This window comes from Heloderma suspectum, chromosome 6, assembly GCF_057233095.1.
Source record: "Heloderma suspectum isolate Gila_16-S chromosome 6, 16-S_ref, whole genome shotgun sequence".
Classification (NCBI taxonomy): Eukaryota; Metazoa; Chordata; class Lepidosauria; order Squamata; family Helodermatidae; genus Heloderma; species Heloderma suspectum.
The window spans coordinates 112,903,529-112,916,289 of NC_139463.1; positions in this window are offsets into that span (position 1 = coordinate 112,903,529).

Genomic DNA, 12,761 nt, shown 5'->3' on the forward strand with positions numbered 1-12,761 from the left:
TGCTGTAATAGCCTACGTAAATATTTACATAGGCTAGAATGGCAAAAAATAGGGAACGCAAATGGCGGCCACCATAGCCCGTGCTACGCTGGTTATTTTTTTTGGGGGGGGGGTTAGCCGTGATAGGCTATGTAAATACTTACGAAGCCTATCACAGCTGCAAGGATGCCAATGGTGGCTGCAACAGCCTGGCTGCGGCCGGCCAGGAGACCAGCTGCCGCTTCCACTGCCGCCATCGTAGCCGCCGCATCTGCCCCAGGTAAGTTCTGTCCCGGGGGGATTCGGGGGGGGCGGGGGGCAGGGGCCATTCCACCATGGCTGTCCATGCCGCTGGGGGGAAAGGAGGCCATCCCATTAGCCCTTCCATGTGTGGCCAGTCCCACCTATGCTGATCTGGAGACGACCAGCTGAAAGGTTTCTGGTTCATGAGCTCTAGGGATGGCAGACAATTCTGCCACGGATTCCAGTGAGGCCGGATTCTAAAGAATCTGGCCTCACTGGAATCCGTGGCGGAATTCTCTGCCATCCCTAGCATTCATGAACCGGAAATCGTTCAGCTGGTCGCGCCCAGACCAGCATAGGTGGGACTGGCCACACACAGAAGTGCACCTCTGGATTCTGCCCACTTCTTGCATACAATTGAATATGAAATAGAACGCTTACACATCTGGCAGTGTTTGCTGCCCTGTCTTTTCAAATGTGCATGATATTTCCAGAGGCAGGCATTTTGCAATATATAATACACACACACACACACACACACACACACATGTTCACTAGAGTTTGCAAGCCTGACCAGTCACATCAGAATAACACTGTATTGCAAATATGTATTTAATGAGTTATTGATTAGTATTATGACATCTTATGCCAATAGAAACGTATTACTGGGGTGGAGTTAGAGTACAACAGAACATGTAATATTCTTAAGAAAAATATACTCAAAAAATCAGCTATTTTAAGATATGTCGCAGAACATTTCAGACAGGAAAGAACTGAGAATGAATACTTGCAGAGATATGGGAAGCCAACACTGGAGATGAAGTGAGGCTGGAATCTCAGGACAATGCATATCGAGACATTCTTACTGAGAGCTACAGGAGTTATCCAAATAGCCTTGTTCAAAGCACTATTAATAATCATGGGAAAAGCTGTGGCATATTAGAATTGCAGTATACCCTGGGCAATGGAACACGTCTAATTCTTATGACCGTAAACAAGAACATAACCAATTTTAATATATGTTGCAGTACCTCTCACAGATAACACTGAAAGAACTGAAAACAAATAATTACCGAAATATGACAATCTAGTCTTGGTTATAAAGTGTGGCTGGTATCTTAGGACACTGCATGTAGAACCCCCCTTAATGTGGGCTAATGGGGATTCTTCAATATTTTACACAAAGCAGGGATAAAGCAGGTTTGCCACACATCCTGTGAAATACAATGGAAAAAACTGTGGTAGCTGAGAATTGAGGTATCACCAGGAAATTCTCCAAATATGGATGGGGCTCATCATGGAAAGGTTCTACGGACATGAGACTAAACCTATGCCAGCAGACACCAGAATTACTGAGAATAAAAAGGTTAGTGGTGGGGTGGGGGTAGTGGGGGTGGTAGCAGTAGAAATGTGGCAAATGTAAGAATGTATTCGTTACAGTGGTATATGGAATGGTGAAAGCACCAGACTACTTACATATAATCATCAGAGTGCTCCAGAGAGGGATGTTTTTCAAAGGTTATGGAATTTGAAAGTAGAAAGACCTGGGACATGATGCTAGCAATGACGAAGTCCCCTGATTGATAATATTTGTGAAGAATAGGAACAGGGTGTCCACTGGAACAAGGAAGGATTGGGTGCTGGCCTAACACCTGGGGCAGCAGCACTAATACCACAAATATGACCATCTTGCACAGAACAACAACCTCATTTTAGGCAATGATTCACCTCCCCCTACATTGTTATTCAAGTTTCCCTGAGTAGCAAAGCATCACTGGAATGGCCACACACTCAGCTGATCCCAAGTCAGAACTCTGAGGTATGTACAGAAGCAGCAATCAGACTGGCAGAGCCCTGTGTGGCTATAGACTAAGCTCCGAATAGTACCGGGGTTATTAACAAAATGCTTCAGTCTTAGTTAATAATATGCTTGTGGCTGATAGAACTCCCTGGCAATGGGGGAAAGAAGGAGATGTAATTGTGATAAATTTGATAATAACAGGGGAGTTAAATACATGTTTAGAACTTTAGGTTTTCTGCCACAAGGCAAAAGAAAACATGATGATGACATCAGTTAGGGTGCTTCGTTGGGAATTCCTTTCCATTGAAGCCCAACAAGATTCCGCACTATTTCCCTTCTGGAAAGGAGAAATAGGCTCTAGTGGATTTTGTTTTACATGTTTTCCCCAGCTCCCACAAGTTGTGCAATTGGTAATTTGCAAACATTCGATTTTGGGCCCAGGGCGGGGTGATATTGAAATGCGAGGGATGCACAGAGGTCAAAGATGACACTGACAAGATATTTAACCAGAACAGAATATAGCTCTGCTGGGCTAAACAAAGTAGTGTGAGGAGAGGATGACATTCACAAGCCACAAGGACAATTTAAAAGATGGGAATATAGCTCTGCAGAGCTACACAGCAGACAGGCGGACTTGCATTTGTGAGCACTGGCACAAGACTGCAAATTAACCATGAGAATTAAACATAACCTCATTTGTGCAAATGTCAAGATCCCCTCCACCCAATCCAATTTGTGCAAATTAAAGAACAAAAAAAACACCATTGAATCCCTGTATTGGACTGACTCACAACAGATGGAGTCGACGCCTGTAGGGAGAAACACAATGAAATTCGCCAGGGCAGAACCTGAAAAATATGTCAGATTTTCACCCCCCAAATGGAATTATCTTGTCATACATCCTGAATTTCAAGACTGTCAGTGACAGGGCCATACACACTTTTCAGAGCTGCAAGCACAATGGATATAGAAAAGGTCAGCAGTGAAAAGGCCCTGTCCCTGGTCCCCACCGATACGATGGTTCTGAATGATGGACCAGAGAGTAGGGCCTCTGAAGCTGATATCTGTGACTATTCAGATTCAGTTAAATGCAGGCTAAGGTGGCCATGTATCCTCTTTTACAGAGAACAGTCCTCTCTTTGAGGGACTGCCAGAGGACCATCCTCCATTTTAAGGATCCTCTACCTGAGGATGAGCTGTCATGTCTAGGGATGTACGAAAGTCACTTACCTTTTCGCGGATTCTGTTCATGGGGTGGGGGGGAGGTGTTCCGTCCCTCCCCCCGGGATCCTCAATGGGGGGAAGGTGATCCGGTCCTCCCCCCCCGGAATCCTCGATGGCTGGCTGTGCTCCGCAGTGGCTCTGTGGAGCAGCCGGCCAGGCCCAAACCAGGGCCGTCCACAGCCGGATTTCCAGCTGCGGAGGGCTCTGGGTAACAACAACAACAAAAACTCGTACACAAATGGCGATGGCTACAGCCGCTGCCATTTGCGCTCCTTATTTTTCGCCGTCTTAGCCTACGTAAATATTTACGTAGTCTAAGATGAAGAAAAGAAAGGGGAACGCAAATAGCGTACTGGGCTCTATTTGCGTTCCCCTTTCTTGTCTTCGTCTTAGTCTACGTAAATATTTACATAGACTAAGACAGCGAAAAATAAGGAACGCAAATGGCAGTGGCCATAGCCGCCACCATTTGCGTACACGTGTTGTTGTTTTTTTATCCAGATGTGATAGCCTATGTAAGTCTTTACGTAGCCTATCACGTCTATGGGGGGGAAAAAAAAGAAAAAAACACAGACTGCAAATTGTGGCGGCGGCAGCCGGTTGGAAGACCAGCCACTTCCGCCGAAGCTGCTGCTGGAGCCTCTGCCGTCCGAAACATCCGCCCCAGGTAAGTCTCGTCCCGGGAGGGATCTGCGGGGGGCAGGGGGGGCAGGCCATTCCACGATGGATTTCGGGGAGCTGAATGCACGGGCATTCGGCCTCACCGAGATCTGTCGCGGAATTCTCTGACATCCCTAGTCCTGTCCAGTTCTGGCTGAAACAATGAGAAGTGGGAGCAGTGGCCCTGAAGTTACCCCTTATCTCCAGAAACTGGAGAGCTGGCTGAGCAGGGAGACTATGGTGAGGTGATAGTTGTCAATGAAATCTTTAACCGACTATGGTTTTTCACAGTTTAACACAGGAAGAATTCACATTACCATTCATTCACTTCTGATGAAGATCCATGAAATGGGTGCCAGATGAGTTTTGCAATGTATTCTTACAATCTGTCTCCTTCTATGCATATTGTAAGTTCAGTCCTGGTTTAATTGCATCTTACCCTTTTCGTATATGGGCTTATCATCCTGTACCATGGGCAGCTGAATTCTCTCTGTCGCATAATATAAAGCTCACTAGAATTTTTTCTTAAATAACATTTGCGTGATTGAAAGCTTGGGTAAAGAGGAAAGTGTGAAAGGACTATAAACTCAGTTCATCTCTGGTACTAAAAACCCAGTCCTTGGCTCAGAGGCGCCATACTTGATTCCTTTTGTGTTTTTTGTTCATTTGCTTCTCTTTTAACTGTATGTCTGTTATACCTGTCTCTGATTAGTTAACCTTGGGCTTCTAGTAAAAACCAAAACCAAAAAGTAGAATTTGCAGCCCTGAAGTATGACCACTGATTTTTGGTTTTTGTTTTCTTCTTCAATCGGTTAGGGTTAGGTAATATGTTCAGGTAATATGGTGCAAGACATTGAATAGTTTGCTTTGTAGTTTTTATTAAGTGTGAGCTGAAGTTCCAACTTCCATCTGCAAGAACCAGTCCCTGCAGTTAATATGGACATGTTTGAAATCTCCCTAAGAAATACTTGTTGGGGTGGAGACAAGCATTAAATGAAAGATGCTGGAGGCTGGTCCCACAGATTTCATAGTTGTAGTGTGCATGTATTTTGGCTCTCATAAAGGAAGGAGAGCAATGGAGCTCCTCTTTTGTTAATTCTTTGTTCTATCCTAAAAGTTTGCATATTATATTTCAGCATAAAGTGACTCTAACATCCACATCTGTGAAGGAGAGATGTAGTAGGCAATGATATCCAATGAAAGATTTTTAAGAGACCACTTCAAGGTCTGACCTTCTAGACAAGTAGTATCACTTCAGAAAAATGTTTCTCTCCCTCTCAAGAAACTCTCACCACACCACCCTGACATACTAATCCATAACTGCTCTATTAACAAAGCAGAGGTGTTCCCAAATGGGTGAAATATGAAACTGTCTGTGATTCTGGCCAAGCTAAAGGAAAGAGGAGAAATGCCAGTGAGAAGAACCCCAGAAGTGTTTCTGTGCAAGCTCAGCTGAATTATTTCACGCTCGCTCAGGGATCTGATCATGGGCTTCATGATTTCTGTTGTGCAGGACTGAGAAATGGATACATATTAAGACAAAGATGGAAGTTTTTATCCATTTTAATTGGTTGAACCACTTTCACATTCATTTGAGAGTGCATCCCCTAACTCCAAATAATGGGTATAATACTCTCACTTCAAGCCTTGAGCTTTATTGCTAAATTATCATTAAAACATGTATTTTTGCTTTCAAACCCTGACAAAAATCTAGAATTGGGCAGCTTTCTCCAAAATCTGCCAAATGCCCTCTTCCTTGACAAAAACGTATGGTGTGAGATGGGCTGATAGCAGGGATGGTGGAAGGCTTTCAGCACTTGCTTAAGCATAAATTTAATTCATGGGCTGTGATTAATATGCAGACTTTCCAACATGAAATGGACTCTCGCTCATGCTTAGAATAATTCAAGAATAGCCGAACCTTATGAATCCAACTTAGGCAGCTGATAAAGCCCTCCACACCAAACCCCATGTCAGTCTTTCCCCTTGACAGCATAGTTTTAGGGAAAGAACCAGGGGGATCAGAACAGTGGAGTGCTCTATTTGGTGCTGAGAGCAGTGGTGCTATTTTGAGCAATTATAAATCAGGCATAAGACTTGGGCCTCGGCTTGTAACAGTTTAGTCCTTTCTGAACAGGAGGATTTTTTTTTCCAGTTTCCACATCAGCTCATCTAACCCCCAAATAACAATGATCTGGAAGAGAGTATGATCTGGAAAGCAGTAGCTCTAATACATGCAGTGAAATATAGTAAGATTTCATTACAGGCTGATCCTATGAGATAAAAACCCATTCTTTAATTATGTCTGGTGATTAACTTTCCTCTGCTGTTCAACTCGGGCTTCAGCAAAATGATATAACATTTTGGGAAGAAGATGCAACCAAGTAATCCAGCACTGGATGCGAAGATGGAGAAGATATCCACAGCCACCATATATTTCCCCTTGGTACTCAAGTAGGTGGGAACAAAGGACACCCACACACTGCAGTAGACTAACATGCTGAAGGTGATGAATCTGGCTTCATTAAAAGTGTCTGGCAATTTCCTGGCTAGGAAAGCTAAAGTGAAGCTGACGGTGGCCAGGAAACCCATAAAGCCAAGGACACAGTAAAACATGAGAGCTGAACCTTCATTACATTCTAGTACAATTTCTTTGGTCATGGAGTGCATGTCCAAGTTTGGAAATGGGGGAGAAACTGCCATCCACATACTGCAAATCATTGCTTCAATAAGTGAGCATAAAATCACGATGTAGTTAGCCAGACTTTTCCCCAGCCATCTCCTCATCTTGGAACCTGGTTTGGTGCCAATGAAAGCTAGAACCACAATGGTGGTTTTGGCCAGTATGCAAGACACTGCCACTGAGAAGATAATTCCAAAGGCAGTTTGCCGAAAGAGGCATACCAGCTTTTCAGGTTGGCCAATGAATAAGAAAGTGCAGAGGAAGGAGAGCAGGAGGAAGATGAGGAGAGTATAGCTGAGGTTCTGGTTGTTGGCTATAACTATGGGAATGTCCTTGTGCTTCATGAAGATTCCAAGGACCAATGCTGTGATGATAGAAAAAAAAGAGCCAAAGTGGCTAAACTCATCCCCAAAGGTTCTTCATAAGAGAGGTAGGTTATTGGCTTTCGGACACACCCATCCTTGTCATTGTTTGGATACTGATCTCTAGGGCATTCAAAACAGTTGTCCAGGTCTGGAAAAGAAGAAGAAGAAAATGTGTCTGTGAAGCTCTGTGCATTGTGTCTGAAAGAAATAAAACATAACAATAAGGAAGCCTTGAGTGATGGCTGCTATGACTTTGAAAGCCATGCCTGTGCCTTTCTTTTATTATATTTATTACATTTATTATATTTGCGAGAAGTCATATTCATTCAGCTATCACCCAGGAGAAATGCATGTCTTGGACCAATGTGAAAGGAAGCTCATTTCCACTAAAAGAAATGATAAAAGAAATCTAGAGTTAATCACCTCTAGATATGCTGAAATCCTCCACCCTGCTGCAACCCATCGTGATATTTCATGGTATAGACAAGAGCACTTGTATTTCAGTGGTACCATTTGTCAGTCTCCTCTCATCAGTAGGTATGGATAAATCTGTTAGTTTTCTCCCAAATTCTTTTTATTTATCTATAATTTGAAGTCTGTCAAAATCATGAAGAAATTTGTGAGGAAAGGACCATGTTGTACTTGTCTGCCATATAACCATTAAAGATGAAGAGTGTGGTGTCAGAAAAAGAAGAAGTGGCAATCCAAATCCAAATCCAACATCATAAACATAGTTGGATATACAAGGATTCAAAGCCAGATAAAGCTAAGCACTCAAACCTACATGGACTTCTCTGTCATGTTGACTTTCTCTCACCTCCACTTTGTTAAAACAAACAAACAAACAACAACACTAAATTTCTTTCTATTGACTTTATGATAAAAATCATGAAGTTTGGAAAGTTTTTATCAAAAAACAAACTAAACTCATCCCTTCTGATCAGCCACCTGCAAAAGAGTAAGCAATATTTAAACATGTAGTGCACAGAAATTTTTCATCATTCTTGATATAATTTATACATCTTGTACAATAGATCCCCTACCCTTCTGGTTTGAAATCTTCCCTTCTGGACATGGCTGGCAATCATAACAACAAAATGGCTCCCCTTCCTTCTTTCTTTTGCTATAACCTAAATGGCAATTGTCATTACACAGAGAAAGGGTTTGTGCCTGCCCATAAATGACAAAAAGAAAGGAGAAAAGAAAGTTAATAGTTTGGGGTTCCTGGCCAAATTATAAATCTACAGATAGAAAATACCTTGATGCTGGTGTGGCATAATGGCTTTGTTTTCAGAGAGAATTGTTTATGTGATCACTGTAAATCCTAGTTTCAGTATTACTAGTTGCTGTTACTCCAGTCACTTTGTATGTATGATCTAGTTCTTGTAAAATATACTGCCTTCCTCAAAGCTGGGGATGTTGCGAGAGTCTGGGAAGGGGGTGGAATCTGGCAGACTCCTCCTCGCTCACATACTCTTGACCGATTTGCCAAGGCTATGTGCACATCTGGGTCTGCTCACCATGCATCTCTGCGCCCAGCAAGTGGGTTCGGCGTGTTCTCCTGTCTCTCCAAGGAGTGGAGAACAAGAAGGAGGTATGACTCCTGCCCCTCCCACCTAAGGATGTATGGACCCCATCTACCTGTGTCCGCTGGGGGGTCCGTGGGGGGGGCAATCCGGTCCTCCCCCCCGGAAACCTTCCCGGCAGGCTCTGTGGGGAGTCGGCAGAGCTGCTGGCGGGGGCCAGCTGCTGCTGGATTTCTGGCCGTGGCTGGTCGACGGACACAAATGGCGTCATTTACGTAGCCTATCACGGCAAAAAGGGAAGGACGCAAATGGCATCAGCTATGCTGGACGCCATTTTGCATCCACACAGGGCAGCGGACAGGCCTGGCCGGATCCGGAGCTGGCAGTGCCATCCTGCCAGGTAGGATCCAGCTGGGTCAGACTTCGCAGGGTGGTGGGGTGGTCCATTCTGCCACGGTGTCCGGGGGGGACTGATTCTTAGAATCCAGCCTCATTGGAGTCTGTGGCAGAATTCTCTGCCATCCCTACTCCTGCCTGGCAAGCCTGGAAAGGCGGCGGAGACAGGAGCTCCTCTTAACCTTTCTTCTCCCTGATGGGGACACTGGTGGCCACCATCGTGTCAAACAATGGCAGTTCCAGAACTTCCGTATTTTTAATGTTGGGTAAATGGTGCCTTTATGGCCATGCTGGCTGCAACATGAAAAATATGGGACTGCCAGAGCCACCGTTGTGTGCAACAGTGGTGGCTCGCTACAAGACTGGGTGGCCCTGAGGCTTCTCCAGGCATGTGCCGGGGCTGTTAAGAAGCTCGCACAGTGCTGCAAGCAGGGGCAAGTGGTGGCAGTAGCTCAGTGAGCACCTGAGGAAACCAGGAGTTGTTGAATCCATCCAACCCCACTCAAAGCTTCATAGAGGTTCTTATCCTTTTGGAACTCATTCAAATGGTGTTTTGGATATTTCATTGCTCTTGATATATTCTATCAGGAATACCTGGTTACAGCTTCCCTTGTCATCCCTATGTTTATGTGTTTTAAAATTTACTTTTTAATCCTGTGATTCCCTTTGCTTGGTCAGTTGATAAACACATTTGTTTTCAACTCTGGCTCCTCTGAACAAAGAGTTAGAATCTGGATGACTCTGATGTCAAACACCTGAAAAGTAATATTGATTGATGTTTTTTTTCTTATAATATGGGAGACCATTGTCAGGACCATGTGCTTTCAAACAACAACAACACCCCTCTATGTACTAATTAGCAGACCTATAGTGTGTATTTGGACAGCAGAGAAACGGAGATCTCACCACTTCCGATATCTTTTCCACATGCTGTTTCAGCTCGTTCTTGGCTTCTGCATGCTTCTCATCATGGCGATAATAGATGCTTTGGAACATGGGATAGTTCAGAGCAATGTTTATAGACCTCACCTTTAAGTGTTGAACTTGAAAGATAACTAGTTCTGTGACTGAAATGTGAATGATGTTGTGAACACTGAGGAAATATTTTGATTAGTGCTGTGATGAAAAAAAAAATCACATTCCTTTGAGCATTCTCATTCAATTTGATGGGGAAATAAATTTATTTAGAAAAAAAATGAAAGGAGAAGAACATTTCTGTGAAACTCTCATGGGTGAGGTACAGAGTTTTGCACTTATCTCAGTTACGAAGGTAGCAAAGTGTTGTGTGTGAGTGTCCTGTCTTTCATTGTACAATCATCTGTCTGGTGGTGCACTCTGCAGGGTGCCCATGCTTTAATTAAACCCCAGGGTGAAACATCATGAAATAATTCCTCCCATGGGGCTTTCAGATCAGGAGGTTAACCCCATGGAGGTTTTGCTGTGAGTTTGCTGTGTTTGGATGTTGTTGAGGGCACATGCTATCGTAGCCTTCCCACAGCCACCCCAGAGTTTGGCGTCGAAAAAATATTTTTTTCTGAGACAACATATAGTCTAATTGTTTTTCCTTAATTTGGCTTGTCTGTGCTTCCATTACGATGTGCACCAACCCTCTGCATTTACTTCAGCATGATAGCCCTGCCCAGGGGTCTGTCTTTCTCCTGGCTGTGACCTCACTGACCCTGGTCAGGGGGCATCTGACAGGACAGGGATCCCAGGGGGCCTCTAACATTTTTTTTTTAAAGTAAGGTGTAAAAGTGCAACATTGCCATAGCACATTAGTGCTACATCGTAAATGAGAAGTAAGTGCTCCAGGTTCACCAACTGCAGCGTCCTGTGGACTGTAAAGTGTATTTGGACATTTAGGGTGCAATCCTATGCAGATAGACGGCTGCCTCTGAGTTCGGAGGCCTCTATCCAATGCAGGGCAGGAGAAACACAGAGGGGATTGTTCCCTCCACTCTCCTCCTGCCTTGCACTTTCAGCTACACAGGTGCTTTCAGCTGTCTAGCTGCGGAGGTCAGAGTGGGGGAGGAGGCCACCCCCCTGCCCCAGAATGTCCTCCAGAATGCCCCATTTTGGCCACTCTGCAATCCTCATGAGAGTGCGGAGACTGGGGATCCTCCGCACTGCCTGGGAGGCAGCGTGAAAGGGGGGCAAGGTCAGTTCTCTGGGAACCAAGGTCGGAGTGTGGGCACCAAGGTTTGTGTTTGTTCCCAGAAAAAAAGATATCCTATGGCCATCTAGCCACTGACTAGCAGCCGTAGGATTGCTCTCTTAAAGTCGTTACTGTGGGAGCATGCCGAAGTGTATTTATTGGCCAACCTCGTACAGAGAGTTGCAGGGGCTACAGCTTACCCTTGTGAAAACACCTTGAGGAATACATATACTCAGCCAGATCACAGTTCCCAAGGTAGTTGCTGCAGGACTCCGCAATTGCGCATTTAAAAGCTATTCAAATAACACATTTGTGCAGCAATACATATACTTGCTATAGTGCTGCAGCAAAATTACACCACACCATCAGCAGGACACTGAATAGTACTGATCTCAGTTGTAGCTATTATTATTATTATTTGCATTTATATCCCGCCTTTTTTCCTCTTGCAAGGAACCCAAGGAGGCTTACATTATCCTCCTCCTCTCTATTTTATCCTCATAACAACAACCCTGTGACGTGGGTTGGGCTGAGAGTCTGTGACTGGCCCAAAGTCACCCAGTGAGCTTCCTAGGCTGAGTGGGGACTAGAACCCGGATCTCCCAACTCCCAGTCAAACACTCTTGCCACTACACCACACTGGCTAAGCGAAACGCACTTTAGGTTCATCTTCTAAAGTACGTTGAAAGGCACAAACACAAGTACAGAGGCAGGGCAAGAACTCATCCAGCTGATGGCTCCACCACCCCAAGTTAAATGAAAACAAGGTTCTGTGTATTTACTGCTGTTGTTATTGCACTGTCACAGTTGGAGAGGGAATTAAAAAGGAAAAATAGGGGGAGGCAAGCAGGCACTAACACACACACTGGCCAGAGTAAGCGGAAAGGGCAGAACAAGGCGAGAGTGGGAGGGAGTGGGAGGGAGGGAACAGGTTCTTTAAGTGATGATGTGGACCCAGTAGCCACCCAAACAATTCACGATATTGTTTGGGAATGTGACCCAGTTGATAATATCAAATTTAGCTACAAATTCTCCATTTGGGTCAAAGTATACCTTTTCCCCAGCAGTATTGTTAAATGAGATACTTCTCAGAAAGTGGTGTATCTAAACCGGCACAGGAAAGAAAGGCAATTTTGTCAGATTAAACTGCATTTTGAACTCAATTTAATGGTATGCTGATGGTAGTTTATTGCCCATGGCATTTCAAATGCCCTTTTTAGTAGAGATGCAATAGATGCTTATTATGGGACATAAACAAACTATATTCAGCTTTCCCACACTATTAAGAGCACATGTATTATTCAACACTAGCTAAATTCATTTATTTGATTTATTTGATGCAGAAGGGGGGATGTTGTGTTTTTTAACCTCATGGCTGTTGGAAAGTCTCATGTGACTTATAACAAAGTTGCCTTATATTGAGAAAGCATGGCAACACAGCATTTGGTATTAGAGGCAATAAACACAGGCTAGAGCGGGCTGAAAAAGAAGTTCAAATCAACTTACCATCTTCTTTTTCCAAGGTTGGGTTTCTCTTCTGAAGGAATTCCTGGAACCCTAGAAGATCCTTTGAGTGAATTACCAGGGATACAGCACCATGGATGAAATTTATGTCCCAACTCCCTTGAAAGGAAAATGATGTGAAATCCACCTGGGCTGTCAAAATCCAGACTTTTGCCTTCATTGACATTGGTATTTCCTCTATTTCTGTGATCTTGGGTAGTGTTCT